Here is a 23500-nt window from a genome sequence, read left to right on the forward strand (position 1 = left end):
TCTCATACAATAACGTATATCACATCATGTCTTGACCATATCACATCACAACATGCCCTACAAAAACAAGTTAAATGTCCTCTACTTTGTTGTTGCAAGTTTTACGTGGCTGCTACGGGCTTCTAGCAAGAACCGTTCTTACCTACGCATTAAAACCACAATGGTGATTTATCAAGTTTGTTGTTTTAACCTTCAACAAGGACCGGCCGCAGTCAAATTCGATTCAACTAAAGTAGGAGAAACAGGCACCCGCCAGCCACCTTTTTGCAAAACTAGTTGCATGTCTATCGGTGGAACCGGTCTCATGAACGTGGTCATGTAAGGTTGGTCTGGGCCGATCATCCAACAATACCACCGAATCAAAATTAGACATTGGTGGTAAGTAGTATGATGATTACCGTCCACAATTCTTTGTGTTCTACTCGTGCATATCATCTACGCATAGACCTGGCTCAGATGCCACTGTTGGGAAACGTAGCATGCAATTTCAAAAAAATTCCTACGCTTACGCAAGATCTATCTAGGAGATGCATATCAACGAGAAGGGGAGAGTGTGTCTACGTACCCTCATAGACTGAAAGCGGAAGCGTTTGACAATGCAGTTGATGTAGTCGAACTTCTTCTCATTCCGACCGATCAAGCACCGAATGTACGGCACGTCCGAGTTCTGCACACGTTCAGCTCGATGACGTCCCTCGAACTCTTGATCTAGCTGAAAGTGCTAGTTATCGACTAGGGGGGGGGTGAATAGGCGATTTTTATGGAAGTCTTCAAAACATGAGAGTTTTGAAGACAAGCAATAGAAATGAACCTATTGATATGCAGCGGAAGGTAGACTACACTAAGCAAGGCATAGTCAAGTATTCAAAGAAGTGAAAGCACGAAGACTAATAGCAGCTAGGTAGTAAAGATCAGGATGGAAGATAGTATGAAGCCAAATAATAATAGAAGTCACACAGTCAAGTCAAACAGGTAACGCAAGCAGGCAATGACTTCACGAAGACAAACTGTAAATAATGAGAGGGAGACGATAGAACCAGTCGCTTGGTGAAGACAGGGATTTGTTGGACCAGTTCCAGTTGCTGTGACAACTGTACGTCTGGTTAGGGAGGCTGAGATTCAACTCAGAAGACCGTGTCTTCACCTTATTCCCCTTGAGCTAAGGACACCCAGTCCTCGCCCAATCACTCTGGTAAGTCTTCAAGGTAGACTTCCAAACCTTCACAGACTTCGTTCACCGGCGATCCACAATGACTCTTGGACGCTCAGAACGTGACGCCTAATCGGCTGGAGGATTCACAGTCCTCAAGTGTAACAAGTCTTCAGGTCACGCGGACAGAAAGACTTCAGTGATGCCTAACACTCTTTGGCTCTGGGTGGGGCTTTGTCCTCGCCAGGATTTCTCTCTCTCAAAAGCTTCGGAGGTGGGTTGCTCTCAAACGACAAAAGCCGTGCACTAACTCCGAGCAGCCACCAATTTATGGTGTAGGGGGTGGGCTATTTATAGCCACTAGGCAACCCGACCTGATTTGTCCGAAATGACCCTGGGTCACTAAGGAACTGACACGTGCTCCAACGGTCAGATTTCAAACACACGCGGCAGCTTGACTTGGGCTACAAGTAAAGCTGACTCATCCAGCTCTGGATAAGATTTGCTCTCATTGTCTTCGCTCGAAGACATAGGATTTGGTTGAGCATCACTTCAGTCACTCTGACTTTGTTCACTTGGACCCCACTTAACAGTACGGTGGTTCCTATGATTCAACAAAGAAGAAAAGGAAACTACGAAACAACTATGTCTTTGCGCTCCAAAGTCTTCATGCGATGTCTTCTCATGTCATAGTCTTCAATGTGAATATCTTCACATACCACCATTGTCTTCAATGTCTTCATACATTTTTAGGGGTCATCTCCGGTAGGTAAACCAAATCAATGAGGGACTACTACCTGTGTTATCCTGCAATTCTCACAAACACATTAGTCCCTCAACCGGGTTTGTCGTCAATACTCCAAAACCAACTAGGGGTGGCACTAGATGCACTTACACTAGCAAAGTGTCGAGGAAGTAGATGAGTTCCGTTAGCGCGACGGCGTGGTGATGGTGATGGTGAAGTGATCCACGCAGGGCTTCGCCTAAGCACTGCGAGAATATGACCGGGGGTGTAAACTGTGGAGGGGGGCGCCGCACACGGCTAACAATTGATGTTGTGTGTTCTAGCGGTGCCCCCCACATATATATAGGTTGGAGGGGAGGAGAGGCAGCCAAGGGGGCGCCCCAAGTAGGAGGAATCCTACTTGGGGTCCTCCCCAATTCGGCCTTCCCCCTTTCCTTATTTCCGGAGGGGGGAAACGGAAGAGGAGGGAGAGAAGGAAAGGGGGGGGGGGCGAACCCCCTTTTCCCTTCCCCACTCGGCCTCCTTCCTTTGGGGGGGGGGAGCCACCCTTGTGGACTGGTGTGCTCCCCTCCTATGTCCCATGTGGCCCATATCTTTCCCCCGGGGGTTCCGGTAACCCCCCGGTACTCCGATAAATACTCGATACTATCCGGATCACATCCGGTGTCCGAATACTATCATCCTATATACGAATCTTTACCTCTCGACCATTTCACGACTCCTCGTCATGTTCGTGATCTCATCTGGGACTCCGAAGAACATTCGGTCACCAAATCACATAACTCATACAATACTAAATCGTCATTGAACGTTAAGCGTGCGGACCCTGCGGGTTCGAGAACTATGTAGACATGACCGAGACACCTCTTTGGTCAATAGCCAATAGCGGAACCTAGATGTTCATATTGGCTCCTACATATTCCACGAAGATCTTTATCGGTCGAACCGTTATGACAACATACGTAATTCCCTTTGTCATCGGTATGTTACTTGCCCGAGATTAGATCGTCGGTATCCTCATACCTAGTTCAATCTCGTTACCGGCAAGTCTCTTTACTCGTACCGTAATACATCATCCCGCAACTAACTCATTAGTCATTTTGCTTGCAAGGCTGCTTATGATGTGTATTACCGAGAGGGCCTAGAGATACCTCTTTGATATTCGGAGTGACAAATCCTAATCTCGATCTATGCCAACCCAACAAACAACTTCGGAGATACCTGTAGAGCATCTTTATAATCACCCAGTTACATTGTGATGTTTGATAGCACACAAGGTATTCCTCCGGTGTCTGGGAGTTGCATAATCTCATATGTCAGATTCAGTGTTCCGTAGACCCTTGAGAGGTTCGAACTCTGGGGTATGTGCGAAGAACTTGTCCTCCCTAGTCTGTCTGCTCACCGATTCCATGATCTAGCTCGATGAACGAAATGGACAAAAGACATAGCAGTTTACCCAGGTTCAGGCCACCTTGCGGTGTAAAACCTTACTCCTACTTTGTGGTGGATTGGCCTCGAGGGGTTGTTTATGAACTAGTACAAGGGTAGAACAGCCTCAGGAGGCGAGGTGTTCTTGGGCTCGATGAGCTGGTCAGTGTGAGGATGATCTGAATGATCCATCCCCCTCTATGGTGGTGGCTAAGTCCTATTTATAGTGGCCTTGGTCCTCTCCCCAAATGTAGGCGGGAAGGGATCCCACAACGGCCAAATACAAAGGGAGACAACTAGTACAAGTTATCCTCACAAAAGTAGTCTTCGCCTGCCAAAGCATCTGGTGGTGATGCCGCGGTGGGCTCCGCGATGACCTCCGCCCTGCCGTCCTGGCAGTCTTGATCTTGTTGCACCGGAATGGAAGCCTTTCCTTGATTCCTCGGGACTCCACGCCTGCGCTTGCCTTCTTAGCACCAAAGAGGAAACTGGTACACTACGCCCGATGGCGCCCGCCTGGCCTTGATCGTCATGGCTCATGTCATATGAACCTCGCGAGGGGTAGCTTGCATAGATATCTCCGCTCCTCGGGAGCCAGCCTGGGGAGGCCGCCCCCAGGGAGGTCTTGGTGTCGTCCGCCTCGCGAGGCTTGGCCCCTCGCGAGGGTCTTGGGTTGTTGTTGCTGAAGCTGGGCCGTACTGGGCCATCGATGGAGCCACGCCGTGGGTTGCAGGCAGGCAAGTCTGGGTACCCCCGTTCCCAGAACACCGACAGTAGGCCCCAGGCCCAAGGCGCGCTCGAACTTGGCTTCGGGGCGAAGCCAAAGGGCAAGTGCGGAGCGCCGCGGGCCCTAAGCGCTTGCGGCCTTGGTTGACGCGTGGCGATTGATGGGACGTGGGCATCTCCGCTTCCCCATGCTGCCTCGGCAACTGTCCGACTTGACGAGACTCTGCTGCATGCAGAGGAAAATCATCATTGTGTGCGATCGTGGAGGCCGGCGGTTGGCCTTCCACTGGCTATAAATGAGGGGAGGGGCAGAGTCCCCCCTTGCTCATCTCTGTCTTCTCGCCATCCGCTCCTTCTTCTTCCTTCTTGCCTCGCCATCTTGCTATGGTTCTCATGGCGCCGATTAGGAGGTTCTCCGCAGCGGAGAAGGGAAAAGCCCCTCGTGAGGAGCAGGGGCCACTTCCGCCGAAGAAGAGGCTCAGCCGCCCCCGCGATGCCGGCGAGAATCCAGAGGTGACGCGGCCTTGGTACAAGCGGCCTCTGCCCGGCTTCCCGCTCCCTCTGTATGCCCAAGCGCAAGGCTCCAGAGAAGGCGGCAGCGCCCCGCGCCGCGAGAGCCACGGCCGTGGTGGCCAGGCTGAGGTTGCACGGGCTGCCGGCCCGCGAAACCACGCCAAAGGCTCCTCGCGCGAGTTCGTGGTGTGGGCGGTGATGCCACCGCACACGTAGGTCCAGCTCCCGCAGTTCTTCGCCGAGGAGATGCCGCCGAGGGGGCCACTTGAGCTGTGGCTGCAGCACGCCAGGTGCTGTAGTCTGGTTACGGGGGCAGAGGTCGAGGTCGTCCCCCCGGGCAAAATCTTCATGACCCGAAGATGGGGCGAGGTCGCCCGCGCCTGCCACGCGGATGGGGCCCTGGCGATCCACTTCGAGTACGACGGCGCCTCCATGTTGTTCTTCAAGGTCTTCGACGAGGAGGGCTGCCGTTTGGAGTGTTGTCCTGGAGGAAGCGGCCTGCGTGGTGCGGCGGCGGGCTCCGAGCCCGCCCCCGGTCCTGCCGATAGCTCCTCCAGTAGCAGCGACGACTCCTGGCAGTCTAGCGACTCTCCCGAGTCTAGCGATCCTCCAGAGTCGAGTGACGATAGCTACGTGCCACCGAGCTCTCGCCGTGCCCAGAGCGCGGTAGCGGCGTCCACTCTGTGCCGTCGGTGATGCCTAGTAGCCAGGGCTCCTTGAAGTTTTCTTCTTTTGTTCCCTACGAGGAATCGAGACAAACCCCGTGGGGGTATGTAAAGAACTTGTAATGCTTTTGCCTCAATTTTTACCGCTTCTAGTATGAGTTTGCCATTGTGTGTCTAGCCTCGACATTGCTCCCCCTCTTCGTTCTCGCGGTAGCTTTACACTCTACGTCGGCAGGTCCCAGTCCCCAGGCAGGCTTCAGTCATTGCTGGTATGCCAGGTCGCGATGCCGTGGTCAAGGCCAGGAGGTGAGCGACCCGAGGTCCGGTAAGAGCTCCTGAGGTGCGATGCTCAAGAGGTCCCCTTTGGCGTGTGATGTCTACTACACAACCTTCTTCTTGTAGACGTTGTTGGGCCTCCAAGTGCAGAGGTTTGTAGGACAGTAGCAAATTTCCCTCAAGTGGATGACCTAAGGTTTATCAATCCGTGGGAGGTGTAGGATGAAGATGGTCTCTCTCAAACAACCCTGCAACCAAATAACAAAGAGTCTCTTGTGTCCCCAACACACCCAATACAATGGTAAATTGTATAGGTGCACTAGTTCGGCAAAGAGATGGTGATACAAGTGCAATATGGATGGTAGATATAGGTTTTTGTAATCTGAAAATATAAAAACAGCAAGGTAACAAGTAATAAAAGTGAGCGAAAACGGTATTGCAATGCTAGGAAACAAGGCCTAGAGTTCATACTTTCACTAGTGCAAGTTCTCTCAACAATAATAACATAATTGGATCATATAACTATCCGTCAACATGCAACAAAGAGTCACTCCAAAGTCACTAATAGCGGAGAACAAACGAAGAGATTATGGTAGGGTACGAAACCACCTCAAAGTTATCCTTTCTGATCGATCTATTCAAGAGTCCGTAGTAAAATAACACGAAGCTATTCTTTCCGTTCAATCTATCATAGAGTTCATACTAGAATAACACCTTAAGACACAAATCAACCAAAACCCTAATGTCACCTAGATACTCCAATGTCACCTCAAGTATCCGTGGGTATGATTATACGATATGCATCACACAATCACAGATTCATCTATTCAACCAACACAAAGTACTTCAAAGAGTGCCCCAAAGTTTCTACCGGAGAGTCAAGACAAAAACGTGTGCCAACCCCTATGCATAGATTCCCAAGGTCACGGAACCCGCAAGTTGATCACCAAAACATACATCAAGTGAATCAATAGAATACCCCATTGTCACCACGGGTATCCCACGCAAGACATACATCAAGTGTTCTCAAATCCTTAAAGACCCAATCCGATAAGATAACTTCAAAGGGAAAACTCAATCCATTACAAGAGAGTAGAGGGGGAGAAACATCATAAGATCCAACTATAATAGCAAAGCTCGCGGTACATCAAGATCGTACCATCTCAAGAACACGAGAGAGAGAGAGAGAGATCAAACACATAGCTACTGGTACATACCCTCAGCCCCGAGGGTGAACTACTCCCTCCTCGTCATGGGGATCGCCGGGATGATGAAGATGGCCACCGGTGAGGGATCCCCCCTCCGGCAGGGTGCCGGAACAGGGTCCCGATTGGTTTTTGTGGCTACAGAGGCGTGCGGCGGCGGAACTCCCGATCTATTCTGTTCCCCGATGTTTTTAGGGTATATGGATATATATAGGCGAAATAAGTCGGTAAGGGGAGCCACGAGGGGCCCACGAGGGTGGAGGGCGCGCCCCCCTGCCTCATGCCTTCCTCGTTGATCCCCTGACTTGCACTCCAAGTCTCCTGGATTGCTTTCTTTCCAAAAATAACTTCTCCCAAAGGTTTCATTCCGTTTGGACTCCGTTTGATATTCCTTTTCTTCGAAACACTGAAACAAGGGAAAAAACAGGAACTGGCACTGGGCTCTGGGTTAATAGGTTAGTCCCAAAAATAATATAAAAGTGCATATTAAAGCCCATAAACATCCAAAATAGATAATATAATAGCATGTACTTCATAAATTATAGATACGTTGGAGACGTATCAGCGTGCAAGCAGCTCCCTGGAGGCCGAAAAGGGTAGTAGCATTGCCGGAGCGAGATTACGGGAGTGGAAATCATCGGACGAAGAGATTCGCACTGATATGCACAGGTGACTTATCTTTTCGCAAGTCTGAGGTGATTCCTTCGAAGCGCCTGTCAGTATCTTTGCGGCGATGCTTCCAGGTGGGGTTCCTGCCGGCCTCCCCTTTCCTGCTCATCTGAGTGCTCTACGTCCTCGGGTCTCGACCCTCGAGCGAGGCTCAGCCGCCGCTGGTATGCCAGGTCGCAATGCCGTGGTCAAGGCCAGGGGGTGAGGGCTGGAGAGTCAGTAGGAACTCCTGAGGCATGATGCACAGGAGCCCCCTTTAACGTGCAAGCGAATTTCATGAAAAATGGACGGCCGGCAGGGCCGCTTGCAGCCAAACTCGGAGGCTCCTGTGGGTTAGTCCAAGAAGAGAGCATAACTCGTAAGCGCGCCTGCTGTCCTGCCACTGATCTTTCCGGAAGAAGATGAAGGCACTGAGGATCTAGTGAGGTGACGTGCGCGGGGCAGGCCGCGAGCCGGAGCTCGATCCCTCAGATTTGTCAGCGTTGCAGGGACGGACCCGAGTACAAGCGGCGTGCCAGCATGTGTAGCCCCCGTTGCGGGATGAGCAAGAGGCCGGTCAGCAGCGTAGGAGGCCGCAAATGGCGATAAGACATCAGGCAGGCAGGTGATAAACATTTAGCGATTCATGGAAGGATGTAAGCCAGCTCTACTAGATGCAAAGAACGATACATGCCGCAGGGACATACCCATGCGGCCTGGGGATGATGCAGCCTGAGGGGCGCCCCCAACAGAGTGAATCAAAGATGCGAAAGGATACATGTCGCGGGTACAGGCCCATGCGATATGGGGATAATGCAGCCCGAGGGGCGGCCCCAACTGAATAAACCGGGAAATGTCACCTGGCACCGTTGCTGAAGAGATGTTGAAGTAGCTGAAGACGCGTGCTGAAGAAGTCGCTCCTCACGAGCCGCCTAGGTCCCGAACCTCGGTAGGCTCTGGAGGCTCAGGGGGCTCGCGAAGAATCGTCGCCATCTCCGCCAGGACCGCCTGGTGCCTGGCCTCCTGAGCCTCCATGACACTCCGCATGTGGCACTGAGATGCAACAGCCGCGTTCAGCAAACCAAAGGGCATGCAAACGTAGCTGTGAGGGGGGCCTCGCACAGGCCGACACGTGACGGCTAGTAGAGCCGCTAAGAGGCGACCCTGTTGAGTCCTGGGATGTTGACACAGATGCGCAGTTTTCTATCCTCGCCAGGACAAGGAGCCGCGCCAGGTGGTGGGCGGCGGTCGCCGTGCATGGCTCTCGCCTCTTGAAGCTCCTCGGTTGCCTTGGTGATGAACTCTTGAGCACCTGGCATCCCACGCCTTGTGCCCTCGTGGGGGAAACGCGCGCTGAAGCATGCCTCCATGTGGTGCCCGAGCGCCTCCCTCGTGACATTGGCTAAGTCAGAGGCCCTCTAGAAGAGAGCCCCTGGGCCCAGCCTGAGGGGGGCGCCGGGCACGCCTTCCTATGTGAGGGAGGGAGGCACCCCATTCATGGGCGCAGGTCCTGAGGTCGTGCCGCTGGACGCCCCGCTCCCCTGAGGTTCCTGGTGGAGCAGCTGCTTCTTCTTCTTGGGGACAGCCTCAGGAGGGTAGATGGCGCCTTCATCGTCGGGGTTCTCTACTGCTGCAGCCTTGTAGGCGCGCTCGAGGGAGCACACTACGTCCTACTCTTCGCAAGCGACCGTGATGACGTCGCGGCTCCGTGGCATCTTGAGGACATTGTAACCATGATGAGTCACTGCCATGAACTTGGCCCAGGCCGGGTACCCAAGGATGGCGTTGTATGGAAGACGGATGTGGGCGACATCGAAGTCGATGAGCTCTGTGCGGTAGTTGTCACGCTGGCCCAAGGTGACAGGAAGGCGGATCTGCCCTATCGGGGTGGTGGAGCCGTCGGTCACTCCCGAGAAGGGTTTGGTGGGCTGCAGCTGGTCATAGGGCACCTGGAGTCGGTCGAATGTTTCGATAGATAGAACATTGACCCCGCACAGCCATCGATGAGGGTTTTGGCGACGAGGACGTTGCTGATGACGGGTGAGCAGAGCATCGGAAGGGCGCCGGCAGTTGCCGCACACTTGAGCTGGTCGGACGAGCTCAAGGTGATGGTGCACTTGGACCACCTGAGCAGACATGTAGCCTCGAGCCTGGGAAGGGCCGCATTCACCTCGCGGGAAACTGCTTGAAGATGCGATGAGAGGCCGGGCCTGTGCACCGCCCAGGATGCAGGCTACGGCACGAGGCTCCTGGAAGCCTTTAGCCCCCTCGTCCTGGTGATGGTCGGCGTTCCTTCTCGGCGCTGCTGGCAGCGAAGGGAGGCCAGCGTTGCCCTGTGGATAGTCCTCATGAGGCTAGTCCCTCCAGGGGCCCTCATGAGGCTGGCCCTGCCAGCGCTCCTCACGAGGCTGATCGCGCCACTCTTGGCGGGGACCGCGGTCGTCCCAGTGTGCTCCACTTCGGCCTCCCCGCAGCCATAGCCTCGATCACTACGCTCGGGGCAACGACCGAGGCGCCCGTCGCGGATGACCCTGAGCTCCTGACAGTCATTGGTGTTGTGGCTGTGTATGTTCTGGAAGACGCAGAACGGACGGCTACCCTTGGATGACTCCAGGTGGTCGCAGCTGCGCTTCATCTCTGGTTCAGCTGCAAGCACGGCCGCCCCCTTGCGCTTCACGTCCTTGGCCTTGGCCTTCCTGTCGTTTTGGTCGGTCTCTGGGAGATCGAGGAGGGAGAGGCGTCCTTCCTCGGCTCTCGCGCACTTGGTCGCCATGTTGAATCTCTAGGGCCGTGCACAGGTCCTCATGTATGGCAAGCTCTTCCTTCATCTTGACGTCACGGACACCATCAGAGAATGCGGAGATGATGGCCTCGTCCGACACCTTGGGGATCTTGAGGTGAACGCTGTTGAAGCGCTGGATGTACTTCTGCAGGGTCTCCCCTGGCTGCTGCTTGATGCGCTGCAGGTCGCTCGCAGCAGGCGGGCGGTCGCGAGTGCCCTGGAAGTTGGCGACGAAACGCTCGCGCATCTCGCCCCAGGAGGAGATCGATCTCGCGGGCAGGTTCAGGAGCCACGAGCGCGCGCCATCTTTGAGGGCCATGGAAAACCAGTTCGCCAAGACCTTCTCATCGCCGTTGGCTGTCTCGATGCTCAGCTCATAGAGCTACAGGAACTCAGCAGGGTCGGGGGTGCCGTGGTAGCATGGAGGCAGGTCGGGCTTGAACTTCCCCGACTAGACGACACTGCGTAGCTCGGGAGTGAAGGCACGGCAGCCCGCGGTAGTCACAGGAGCCCATCGTGGAGGTGGAGCCTCATCTTCGCGCTCACGTGCCACCACCGCAGGCGGCACGCGGTCTTGACGTGGTGATGCTGGGAGCGCAGGAGCATCTTCTTGCGGCCGCTGGACCTCCTGGCAGCTTTCTTCTTCACGCGCGGGCGCCCTGCGCGGCGGGTCGCGTCGCGAGGCCGCGCGCCTTGGTCCGAGGGCGACGTCCTACGGAGAGGTGGCGGAGGTGCTCCATGGACCATGTCACCTGCGGCAGGCGGCGGGCGAGACGGTGCAGGAGAGCTCCCAGCGGTGCTGACAAGCTCGGTGATGCGGTCCAGCCAGTCGTCGTAGAAGTCATTGACAGGGCGGTAGCGCAGGAGCTCGCACGCCATGAGCAGCACAGCCTGCGCGTCCGCAGGCCCGCGATGAGCATGAGATGATGAACCGGCCGGAGTCAGCGATGGGGTGGCCGTGCGTGCGTCACGCTGCACAGAACGGTGCAGCGACGAAGGTTGCCGCTCGTGCCCCACCGGGCCGGTGGCGGCAGGTGATAACCCACAAGTATAGGGGATCAATTGTAGCCTCTTTCGATAAGTAAGAGTGTAGAACCCAACGAGGATCTAAAGGTAGAACAAATATTCCCTCAAGTTCTATCGACCACCGATACAACTCTACGCACGCTTAACATTCGCTTTACCTAGAACAAGTATGAAACTAGAAGTACTTTGTAGGTGTTTCTGGATAGGCTTGCAAGAAAATAAAGAGCGCGTAAATAAAAAGAAGGGGCTTCTTAGATAAAGAAGCAATAAATTTAGTATAGCGAGTGTGGAAAAGTGTGGTAGGAGTTGCGAAATTGTCCCTAAGAAATTGACTACTTTACTAGACCGATAGCAAGTTTTATGTGGGAGAGGCCACTGCTAGCATGTCATCCCTGACTTGGAATTCTATGCACTTATGATTGGAACTATTAGCAAGCATCCACAACTACTAACGTTCATTAAGGTAAAACCCAACCATAGCATTAAGATATATTGGCCCCCCTTCAATCCCGTATGCATCAATTTCTATGCTAGGTTGAAGCTTCTGTCACTCTTGCCCTCCAATACATAGTCCTATCAACATACAACTAACCCTATGGTGTGATCCACGCGTGTGCTCATATGATGGGCACCAAAGGGCATCAACATAACCACAAGCAAATTAAATCAATCATAGCAATTCATCAACCACCGATAGGACAACGAAAATCTACTCAAACATCATAGGATGGCAACACATCATTGGATAATAATATGAAGCATAAAGCACCATGTTCAAGTAGAGGGTACAGCGGGTTGTGGGAGAGTGGACCGCTGTAGATAGAGGGGGAAGGTGATGGAGATGTTGGTGAAGATGGCGGAGGTGTTGGTGAAGATCACGGTGATGATGATGGTGGCCACGGCAGCGTTCCGGCGCCACCGGAAGAGAGGGGGAGAGGGCCCCCCTTCTTCTTCTTCTTCTTCCTTGACCTCCTCCCTTGATGGGAGAAGGATTTCCCCTCTGGTCCTTGGCCTCCATGGCATGGGAGGGGCGAGAGCCCCTCCGAGATTGGATCTGTCTCTCTGTCTCTCTCTGTTTCTGTGTTCTGTATCTCTGCCCTTTCACCGTTTCGTATATATATGGAGATCCGTAACTTCGATTGGATTGAAACATTCGCCCAGATTTTTCTCCGAAAATTAGCTTTCTTGCGGCCAAAGTAGAGCAGTAACCGCCTTACGGGTGGCCCATGAGGGGGGCAGGCGCGCCCCCTGCCTCGTGGCCACCTCGGGCACCGTCTCGCGTTGATTCTTCTTCCCATATTCTCCAAATATTCCAAAAATATTCTGCGAAACATAAAACATGCAACAAACAGGAACTGGCACTGGGCACTGGATCAATATGTTAGTCCAAAAAAATAGTATAAAAAGTTGCCAAAAATTAAATGAAAGTTGTATAATATTGGCATGGAACAATAAAAAATTATAGATACGACAGAGACGTATCAGCATCCCCAAGCTTAATTCCTGCTCGTCCTCGAGTAGGTAAATGATAAAAAAGATAATTTTTGATGTGGAATGCTAACTAGCATAATCTTGATCATGTATCTAATCATGGCATGAATATTAAGACACGAGTGATTCAAAGCAATAGTCTATCATTTGACATAAAAACAATAATACTTCAAGCATACCAACCAAGCAATTATGTCTTATCGAAATAACATAGCCAAAGAAAGCTCACCCCTAAAAAATCATATAGTCTGGCTATGCTCCATCTTAACCACACAAAGCATTCAAATCATGCACAACCCCGATGACAAGCCGAGCAATTGGTTCATACTTTTGAACGCGCTTCAGCCTTTTCAACCCTCACGCAATACATGAGCGCAAGCCATGAACATAACACTATTGGTGGAATAGCATATGATGATGGAGGTTGTGTGCAGAAGACAAAAAGGAGAAAGTCTCACATTGACGCGGCTAATCAACGGGCTATGGAGATGCCCATCAATTGATGTCAATGTGAGGAGCAGGGATTGCCATGCAACGGATGCACTAGAGCTATAAGTGTATGAAAGCTCAAACAGGAAACTAAGTGGGTGTGCATCCAACTTGCTTGCTCATGAAGACCTCAGGCATTTGAGGAAGCCCATCATTGGAATATACAAGCCAAGTTCTATAATGAAAATTCCCACTAGTATATGAAAGTGATAACTCAAGAGACTCTCTATATGAAGAACATGGTGCTACTCTGAAGCACAAGTGTGGTAAAAGGATAGTAACATTGCCCCTTCTCTATTTTTCTCTCATTTTTTATTTTTATTTTCTCTTTTTTGGTGGGCTTCTTTGGCCTCTTTTTTTTATTTGGGCTTCTTTGGCCTCTTTTATTTATTTTAAAGTCCGGAGTCTCATCCCGACTTGTGGGGGAATCATAGTCTCCATCATCCTTTCCTCACTGGGGCAATGCTCTAATAATGATGATCATCACACTTTTATTTACTTACAACTCAATATTACAACTCGATACTAGAACAAAGATATGACTCTATATGAATGCCTCCGGCAGTGTACAGGGATGTGCAATGATCTAGCGTAGCAATGACATCAAAAAAACGGACAAGCCATGAAAACATCATGCTAGCTATCTTACGATCATTCAAAGCAATATGACAGTAAATGCTCAAGTCATGTATATGATGATGATGGAAGTTGCATGGCAATATATCTCGGAATGGCTATGGAAATGCCATGATAGGTAGGTATGGTGGCTGTTTTGAGGAAGATATAATGAGGCTTATGTGTGATAGAGCGTATCGTATCACGGGGTTTGGATGCACCAGCGAAGTTTGCACCAACTCTCGAGGTGAGAAAGGGCAATGCACGGTACCGTAGAGGCTAGCAATGATGGAAGGGTGAGAGTGTGTATAATCCATGGACTCACATTAGTCATAAAGAACTCATATACTTATTGGAAAAGTTTATTAGCCCTCGAAGCAAAGTACTACTACGCATGCCCCTAGGCGGATAGATTGGTAGGAAAAGACCATCGCTCGTCCCCGACCGCCACTCATAAGGAAAGCAGTCAAAGAACACCTCATGCTCCAACTTTGTTACATAACGGTTCACCATACGTGCATGCTACGGGACTTGCAAACCTCAACACAAGTATTTCTCAATTTCACAATTACTCAACTAGCACGACTCTAATATCACCACCTTTATATCGTAAAACTATTGCAAGGAATCAAACATATCATATTCAGTGATCTACAAGTTTTATGTAGGATTTTATGACTAACCATGTGAATGACCAATTCCTGTCATCTCTCTAAATAGATATAAGTGAAGCAAGAGAGTTTAATTCTTTCTACAAAATATATGCCCACGCTCTAACAAATATAAGTGAAGCAAAAGAGCATTCTACAAATGGCGGTTTTCTATGTGAAGAGAAACAGGCAATCCAAACTTCAAATGATATAAGTGAAGCACATGAAGCATTCTATAAAGCCATACTCAAAAGATATAAGTGAAGTGCAAAGAGCATTCTATAAATCAACCAAGGACTATCTCATACCAGCATGGTGCATAAAAGAAAAGTGAAAACTAAATGCAAAAGACGCTCCAAGATTTGCACATATCGCATGATCGAAACGAATCCGAAAACATACCGATACTTGTTGAAGAAAGAGGGGCTGCCTTCCGGGGCATCCCCAAGCTTAGACGGTTGAGTCTCCTTGAATATTTACTTGGGGTGCCTTGGGCATCCCCAAGCTTGAGCTCTTGCCTCTCTTCCTTCTTCTCACATCGAGACCTCCTCGATCCTCGAACACTTCATTCACACAAAACTTCAACAGAAAACTCGGTAAGATCCGTTAGTATAATAAAGCAAATCACTACTCTAAGTACTGTTGCAAACCAATTCATATTTTGTTTTTGCATTGTATCTACTTTAATATAACTTTTCCATGGCTTAATCCACTGATATAAATTGATAGTTTCATCAAAACAAGCAAACTATGCATCAAAAAACAGAATCTGTCTAAAACAGAACAGTCTGTAATAATCTGAACATTCACCATACTTATGATACTTGAAAAATTCTGCCAAAATTAGGAAAAATAAACAATTTGTATATAAAGACAGTGCAAAAAGTTTCAGAACCATTTGACGTTCCAGCAAGAAAATGTAAAATCGCGCACTACAGCCAAAGTTTCTGTCCTGCACCACACAAACCAACAAGCATTGTAAACATCCTAAATGCAAAACTTGGCACATTATTTTTATAATACAATGGAATTGTACAAGGGGATAATTATTTTTGTTGAAAAGTTTCTGTAATCAAGATTCACAAAGTTTCCATGGGCATGAACAAAGTTCAAGGACGTCCCCCACTTTCACAATGCTCGTCTATCTAAGTTTCACTTTTCTTTTTGAAAAAGTTTTGGGTTCCCCTGTTTATTGTTTTGTTTTTAAACTATATGAAAGCACTCAACAGAAATAAATGACTCTCTAAAACTTCCGGGTTGTCTCCCTAGCAGCGCTTTCTTTAAAGCCATTAAGCTAGGCATATAGTGCTCAAGTAATGGATCCACCCGGATCCCAAGGTATATCAAAGCCTATTTTAATTAACAATGATTTGTAATTTAGTAGTGAACACAAAGCAACATATATCAAGCAATGACGAAGCCTAACTCTCTTCCTATGCATCGGCATGTCATAAAAGAACAATTCATGCACACCAAGTAAAGGCCAATGCATAGTATAAACAGTTTCTTGCAATTTTGTCGTGTTGGAAACATAGAGAGGTGGAGATATAGTTCCTCTCTCATAATAATTGCAAGTAGGAGCAGCAAGCACATGCATATTATATTCATCAAAATCATCATGTGCGACAGTAAAATGCAACCCATCAACATAATCCTTAATAAAAGCAAACTTCTCCGATATAGTGTAGTTGGGAGAATTCAAAAAGATAATAGGACTATCATGTGTGGGTGCAATAGCAACAATTTCATGTTTAACATAAGGAACTATAGCAAGTTCATCTCCATAAGCATCATTCATATTGGCATCTTGGCCACAAGCATAGCAAGCATCATCAAAAAGGGATATTTCAAGAGAATCAACGGGATCATAACAGTCATCATAGCAATCATCCTTTAGTAAGCACGCAGGGAATTTAAATAATATATGAGTTGAAGAGTTACTCTCATCAAAAGGTGGGCACGGGTAGCTAATCCGCTCTTCCTCCTTTTGTTCTTCGCTCTCCGCCTCATCTTTTTCATCCAATGAGCTCACAGTTTCATCAATTTCTTCTTCCATAGATTCCTGAAAAATACTAGTCTCTTCTTGGATAGCGGAGACTTTCTCAATAAACGCATCAATATCAGAATTGAATTCATAATTGGCATAGCAATATTTAAGGATAGCCAAATTTTCAGGTCTATAAACAGCATCATAAAGATTTTCAAACTCTTTGAACATAGATTCAATTTCATAAGCACCCATAAAAGCAACAAATTCTTCTATTTGTTCCACATCATAGTAATCATATATACCTCTAGCATAAGAAGCCAAGGTTTCATTATCATTAAATTTGCATGAAAAGGGAAGGTGTGGAGACTTCATCCTAGAGCAACAAGTATAATCATATCTCAAGCATAGTTGCCTAGCATACCACTTCAACATATGAATTTGATCCCATAATAGTTTCCCTTTTTGAGTCAAGCGATAATCCCTAAAGTATTCACGTTGGTCCAATGTGTCTCCCATTACATAATTGAATGGGGTTTTCTCACGGTTATCAAAGTAGTACATAATGTCTATCACATAACGAGCATCGAGGGTTTTAGGAGGTTCCCCATCTCCATGAGCAGCAAGTACACCTAATTTTTTTTGGTATTTCGTGTTCCATATCCATACTAAAGATAGAGAAAAACTTAGAACAACAAATAAAAATTACTTAGTGATAAAGCAAACAAGCACACACGAGAATATTCACCCCACGCTATTGCTCCCCGGAAACGGCGCCAGAAAAAGGTCTTGATAACCCACAAGTATATGGGATCAATTGTAGCCTCTTTCGATAGTAAGAGTGTCGAACCCAACGAGGAGCTAAAGGTAGAACAAATATTCCCTCAAGTTCTATTGACCACCGATACAACTCTATGCACGCTTAACGTTCGCTTTACCTAGAACAAGTATGAAACTAGAAGTACTTTGTAGGTGTTTCTGGATAGGCTTGCAAGAAAATAAAGAGCGCGTAAATAAAAAGTAGGGGCTGCTTAGATAAAGAAGCAATAAAGTTAGTATAGCGAGTGTGGAAAAGTGGTGGTAGGAGTTGCGAAATTGTCCCTAAGCAATTGACTACTTTACTAGACCGATAGCAAGTTTTATGTGGGAGAGGCCACTGCTAGCATGTCATCCCTGACTTGGAATTCTATGCACTTATGATTGGAACTATTAGCAAGCATCCGCAACTACTAACGTTCATTAAGGTAAAACCCAACCATAGCATTAAGATATATTGGTCCCCCTTCAATCCCGTATGCATCAATTTCTATGCTAGGTTGAAGCTTCTGTCACTCTTGCCCTCCAATACATAGTCCTATCAACATACAACTAACCCTATGGTGTGATCCACGCGCGCGATCATATGATGGGCACCAAAGGACAGCAACATAACCACAAGCAAATTAAATCAATCATAGCAATTCATCAACCACCGATAGGACAACGAAAATCTACTCAGACATCATAGGATGGCAACACATTATTGGATAATAATATGAAGCATAAAGCACCATGTTCAAGTAGAGGGTACAGCGGGTTGTGGGAGAGTGGACCGCTGTAGATAGAGGGGGGAAGGTGATGGAGATGTTGGTGAAGATGGCAGAGGTGTTGGTGAAGATCGCGGTGATGATGATGGTGGCCAGGTAGCGTTCCGGCGCCACCGGAAGAGAGGGGGAGAGGGCCCCCCTTCTTCTTCTTCCTTGACCTCCTCCCTAGATGGGAGAAGCATTTCCCCTCTGGTCCTTGGCCTCCATGGCATGGGAGGGGCGAGAGCCCCTCCGAGATTGGATCTGTCTCTCTGTCTCTCTCTGTTTCTGCGTTCTGTATCTCTGCCCTTTCATCGTTTCGTATATATATGGAGATCCGTAACTCCGATTGAAACCTTCACCCAGATTTTTCTCCGAAAATTAGCTTTCTTGCGGCCAAAGTAGAGCAGTAACCGCCTTACGGGTGGCCCACGAGGGGGTAGGCGCGCCCAGGGGGGGCAGGCGCACCCCCTGCCTTGTGGCCACCTCGGGCACCGTCTCGCGTTGATTCTTCTTCCATATTCTCCAAATATTCCAAAAATATTCTCCGTTCGTTTTTATCCCGTTTGGATTCCGTTTGATATGGGGTTTCTGCAAAACATAAAACATGCAACAAACAGGAACTAGCACTGGGCACTGGATCAATATGTTAGTCCCAAAAATAGTATAAAAAGTTGCCAAAAAGTATATGAAAGTTGTATAATATTGGCATGGAACAATAAAAAATTAGAGATACGATGGAGACGTATCAGCAGGCGATGGAGAACGACGGTTAGGCCTGCTGGTAGGCGCCGTCTGGGCGACGCGAGCGGTGAGGGCGGCCTGACGCTCAGCACGGGCTCGACAGGCGTCAGCCATAGAAGCGGTGGAGCGGTGGCAAATCGGTCGGCGGAAGAGAGGCTCCGACACACCCCTACCTGGCACGCCAAATGTCAGATTCAGGGTTCCGCAGACCCTTGAGAGGTTCAAACTCTGGGGTGCGTGCGAAGAACTCGTCCTCCCCAGTTTGTCTGCTCACCGATTCCACGACCAAGCTCGACGAACCAAATGGACAAAAGACATAGCAGTTTACCCAGGTTCGGGCCACCTTGCGGTGTAAAACCCTACTCCATCTTTGTGGTGGATTGGCCTCGAGGGCCTGTGGATGAACTAGTACAAGGGTAGAACAGCCTCAGGAGGCGAGGTGTTCTTGGGCTCGATGAGCTGGTGGGTGTGAGGATGATCTGAATGATCCACCCCCCTCTATGGTGGTGGCTAAGTCCTATTTATAGTGGCCTTGGTCCTTGTCGTGGTACTAAGACTGACAGTAGAATAGGGGGTAAGTATGGAGAGGCAAGATCCGAGCTATGACGAAGTTGTACACACGAGTTTTACAAGTTCAGGCCCTTCTCGGAAGAAGTAACAACCCTACGTCTCGGAGCCTGGAGGCGGTCGACTGGATTATGTATGTCTGTGTTTACAGGGGTGCGAACCCTTGTCCCAGAGGAGGGGGGTGGCTTATATAGAGTGCGCCAGGACCCCAGCTCCCCTCCGTTACACAGGGTTCAATGTACATAAAGAGAGAGCGTTACAGGTAACGTCCGTAATAAAGTGCTATAAATGATCATTAAGTATATGAGTAAACGCCCGACCGTTGCTGCGCGGAGTGGCTTTAGGTCTTCTGCACATCGAGTGGTTTAGTGGTCGAGTGACCTAAATAAGGAGGGGTCTCCGAGTGAATGGTAGGTCGAGTGGATTGCACTCGACACCTTTGTTGGGCCCCCTCTATTTACTCTTGAACTTCTTTGCTTCTAGGAGAAGGACCTTAGGTAGGATGTATAGGTCAGGCCTATTACCCTACCCTAGGTCTATGTCCTCATCATTAGCCCCCGAATGGATTGAGGTCCGAGTGAAAAGAAGGTTGAAGTTGACCTTGCTTTGACTCTTGCTTTGACTCTTGCTTTGACTCTCGCTTTCATCTCCAAATGGAGGCCAGTTGTTGGAACTTCGGCTTCGTTTCAGTCGCCTTGATCGATTCAGAAATTGCCGACTGGTTTTCATAACGTCACCCGTCGAGTGTTATCCTTGACATGGAATCTTTGGCGTGATCGGTTGTAGAGGATCCCGGATTTTGCGGGATTCAAAATTTTGGTGGAAGCGCGCCATGGTAAGCGAAGTAGATAAATAGGACGTTTCGATTTCCGCGCCACCTTTTTCGCCACGTATCCCGTGTGCGACTGTTAAGGGATTTGACAGGATCGCCCGGGCCCACGCGTCAACCACTCAGAAGTAGGCCTTTAAAAGCGGCGAGGCCGAGGCGTCCGCACTGTGCGTGCCCATTCTCCTTTTTCTTCCTCTTGCTCCTTCACCTCGTTCAGATTCTCCACTCTCGACGCCGCTGCTCCGCCGCCATGGGGAAGGAGAAAACGGCGGCGCTGGAACGCGCGAAGAAGGTGACGGGGGCGGCGAAAAGCAAGAAGACGAATTGGGGATCTTCATCGCGCTCGGGGCCGCCGTCGGGTTGGATCCAGGGAGATTGGATCCGATCCACACTTCGGCAGGAAGACTTGGACGATATGGCCGAGTTAGGGCTGATTGTCCATGAGTCTGCGCAGCTGCCAGAGGGTGAAACGGAGCCGCAGCCGTGACCGAGTGAGTGTGTTTTCCTCGCCACTCATGTCGACCGCGGCTTCTCGCTTCCTCCACACCCCTTCTTTCGAGGTTTCTTGAATTTCTTCGGGGCTCAACTCCACCATTTTACTCCCAACACCATCACATATCTTGCTGCATTCGTATCCATGTGCGAGAATTTCCTGGGGTGTCGACCGCACTGGGGTCTTTTCAAGCACATTTTCACCATCCGCTCCCAAACAGTGAAGAAAGCGAACTCGAACGACGAGAAAACCCATGTTATCCAGATGTGTGGGGGTCTGGGTATCCAGAAGAGGAAGAGGAGTTCCTTCCCTTCGATGACTCTTCCTAAGTCGGTCAGGGGCTGGCAGTCGACCTGGTTCTACTGCCACGATATCGTGACCCCAGGCCAGTCGACTGGACTTCCCCCTTTCTCTTTTGATTGTGTTCAGACTCCATCTTCGTTGAAAGTGATCGCCACAGAGAAGGCGGAGACGGGCATGCTGGTCGAGAGAGTAGTTCAACTGATCAACCAAGGTGTCACCGGCATGGATCTACTGGAGGTGTTCCTCAGTCGGCGCATTCAACCACTCCAAGCTCGTGACCACTCCATGTGGATGTACGTCGGGGCTGGTGACACCGCTTGGGTTCATCCGGAGGAGGTGGCGGCCAAAATAGTGGCCCAGTGGCTGAGGGGCATCACCGGGAACAAGGACAACCCCAGGGGCGCCAGGAGAGTCAACCCTTTCAGCAACAGCAAGCAGCCAGACAAGGTTTGGCCACTACAACTGATTGAATTTGGATGTGTTTTCTGACTGTTTGTTGATCCGACTGATTTCCACTCGGCTCCTTGTTTTGTAGATTTACACAGAGATGTACTCAATGCCCAATGGCGAACAAGCTCTGGAGTAGGACCATGAGGGCGAGGACAGCGCGGAGGAGAGCGGCGAGTGGGAGTCACCAGCCGACGATGATGAAGATGAGAGCAATGAGTCGGACGATGAGGAGGTAGCCGACTCACCACGTCATTCTGAACATCGATCCAAGCAGCACCATGATCCTGCGGGCAGGCGTGGCAAGGCTGTGGCCTCGAGTGCTCCATCTCAAAAGCGCGCTCGGTCTTCGACTCCAGAATTGGCTGAGAAGGTCACCAAGCAGCCCAGGATCAATCCTTCGAAGGCTCGGAAGACCTTGCCTAGAATCAAGATGGACGTTCCTGTTGCTTCTGGGTAAATGTTCTTCCCGTATTTTCTTGTTCCGACTGATTCTCTTGTACTGACCGAGTGGATGATGAACCTTTACAGCCCGGCCTCGGCCGCGACTGATATGGATATCGACAAGGCCCCAGACGATGTGGAAACCGATGACGCAGCTACCTCCAAAGCCAGTAAGTCTGCCCGACTCGAATTTATTTGGACGACTGGATTGTTTGTCAGCTATCTCTTTGACTTTCTCTGTTTGTTGCAGCTCCACGGGACGTTGTTGTGCTCCCGGACAATGAAGAAGAAGTACCACTGAGGGGAAGGAGGAGGAGGGACAAGGAACTGAGCGGGAAAGCGCCTGAGGTCCAGGTTCCTCAGTCGACCGTGATGCCTGGGACGGCAGTCGAGCGATCGACAGATCCGGCTCGTACCAACGTCACTTTCGCTATCCCGCTGTCGACTGATTGCCCATCAGGATCAGCTGCTCAGACTTCTGCTGCACCAATACAACTCCACGCATCAGACCCAGCGACTTCTTCGACTGCTCTGCCATCATCGCTTTTCACTGCGTATCAAACCCCGGACGACCCACTGACTGCCGCCAAGGAAGCTCTTCTTCAGTTGAACCTTGTGATGGGGCAAATGAAAGTGGTGCATGAGGCCAGTCAGGTGGCCTTCAACGCCGGAGCTGCTCTGCAGACCAATGTCCAGGTTAGTTGATTTCCGATTGATCATATTTCTTGTCTGATCACCCACCGGGGTGCAACTGTTTTGAAATTGTATAAGTCAATTTGGGTCGACTTGAATTGAATCTTTGAACTAGTGGGGTCACTCTGAGTGCACCCATTGGGTGTAGTCCCCGAGACCATAGTTGATTGCGGGCAGTCGACTGTGGTCTGAGAATCTGAATTTTTTACTCGGCCTGGGTGGACCAGGTCGAATGGAACCAGAACCAGTGGGGGCACGCTAAGTGCACCCACTGGGTGTAGTCCCCGAGATCATAGTTGACTGCGGGCAGTCGACTATGGTCTGAGAACCTCCCCTTTTTTTACAACTCGCGCTGGGCAGACCATGCCGAGTGTTTTTACTCAAACCAGTGGGGGCACGCTAAGTGCACCCACTGGGTGTAGTCCCCGAGACTGTCATTGAATGTTTGATTCGGTGGTAGTCTTAGAGTAACTGTCGCAGTGATGTCTTTTTATTTCAGTCGACTGACATGTCTTATGTATTGACCGCAGAAATCTTGTGATCTCGGTGTTCAACTTTCTACACTAAACAAGCAACAAATCAGCCTCAACCTTGATCTGGAACTGGCCAGGAAGAATCTCAAGACTGCTCGTAATGAAGTAGCTGCCATGGGAGGTAACCAATCGTCAACTGTCTATCTCACTGCTGGCACTTTTCCTTTCCATTTTTTGAACCGAGTGACTCCACTCGAGTAGATGTATGTAGTGAAAACTGTCAACTCCAAGCCCGTCTGAAGAATGTTATTTCTTTAGAGAAAATGAAGCAGGCTTTGGAGAAGAAGGATCTGGATCTTGCTGCTGCACAGAAGGAAGCGCGAGAGAAAACGGCGCTTGCTGACAAGAAGCTTGCTTCAGTCGGCAAGTTAGAAGAAGAGAACTCCAAACTGAAAACTGCTGTTTCTGACGCCAATCGGGAGGTCGAGCGACTGAAGAAAGACAAGGACAAGCTGACTGATGAGCTTGGGAGCCTCAAGGCCAAGA

This window comes from Aegilops tauschii, chromosome 6 (assembly GCF_002575655.3).
Source record: "Aegilops tauschii subsp. strangulata cultivar AL8/78 chromosome 6, Aet v6.0, whole genome shotgun sequence".
Taxonomy (NCBI): Eukaryota; Viridiplantae; Streptophyta; class Magnoliopsida; order Poales; family Poaceae; genus Aegilops; species Aegilops tauschii.